The sequence below is a fragment of the Etheostoma spectabile genome, chromosome 19 (assembly GCF_008692095.1).
Source record: "Etheostoma spectabile isolate EspeVRDwgs_2016 chromosome 19, UIUC_Espe_1.0, whole genome shotgun sequence".
Taxonomy (NCBI): Eukaryota; Metazoa; Chordata; class Actinopteri; order Perciformes; family Percidae; genus Etheostoma; species Etheostoma spectabile.
This window is the reverse complement of record NC_045751.1, coordinates 12,063,701-12,064,968: the sequence shown is the minus strand read 5'-3', so window position 1 is coordinate 12,064,968 and position 1,268 is coordinate 12,063,701.

Here is a 1,268-nt window from a genome sequence, read left to right as displayed (position 1 = left end):
TAAGGTATAACGGTTAGTTTTAGTAGTGTTGAAAACGTCAAAGTTACAAAAACTGAAAAAAGGGACAAAACGTAAGAAAGTTAAAAACATCGATTTTAAGAAGCGTCAACTAAAAGTGTTTTTCATTTTGACGGGAAGACAACACAAGGGTTATATGCACACGTTTGCACAGATGTTTAGATGGGCTTTTTTCATCGCTGTTTTTGGAGTTCACTGTGCAGTAGACCCTATGTTGGGATATAGTCTGAACGCCTCGTCAGCAAAGCTGTACTTCATGGGGGGGGGGGGGGGGGTTGAGTAAGTTTTTAAAAGGGGACAGAGGTAGGATGATCTGCAGAATACCGAGCCTGTGTAACATAGTATCTTTAGTCTCTCTCATTTTCAGAAGCTTCAACAACTGCCTCGTCCATCAAATGTCCGAGTCTACAACACCGAGTGTCCTCTGACCTCTCTTCCTTCTCAGGACATTGACACCTATCTAATTACATTGAGTTGGCAATGCAGCACACATAATGTTAGGGGAGGTCTTAAAAGAACCCATAAAAACAAGCAAACAAACATTAAGATTATAACAAAACTGATTGATTTATAGGCTTGCTTTCAACGCTGGCCCAGCAGATACATCTCTTTTATATTTTTATGGGAAACAACTAGGAACCGCCACTCAGACTTCTCCTTATTAATCCTTTTGGGATGACTCCTGCAAGGAAACTGAAATTTTCAGCATCAGTTTTAGCAAGAATACAGCGTAGAAGACAGTATAGAGATAACAATAACGGTAATAAAAATAGTAATAATAATATTTTAATTAAATGGATAATTGTGTCAGTTAAAATGGGTTTTATTAAAAGGTCACTTGTTTTAATGCAGTAATTACTTCCATAATCATCATGTTTGGTGAGCATGAAATATAATACAAACAAAATAGTAGCTTTGATATTTTTTCTTTCAAAGAAACCAAACACAGATGTCTCTGACCAAATGAGGTAAACTTGGAAGGGGGAGTGCTTTGCTAATAATAAATAATACTACTAATATATAAGTACTGTAGGAGCCTATACCTGAAACATTATAGTTACCTTCGGCGGTACCCGCCACCCCTTTCCATAGGTGAGGTGGTCTACTACTATGCATCGTACCATTTAGATGTAAATCTCATTTTGGAAAATATAAGACATTATATAGTTTACAAAATATTTTTTGTTTACGTAAAAAAACAAACAAGGAATTTGACTCTGGTTAATCTTTGCTCTTAAAGTACAACACTA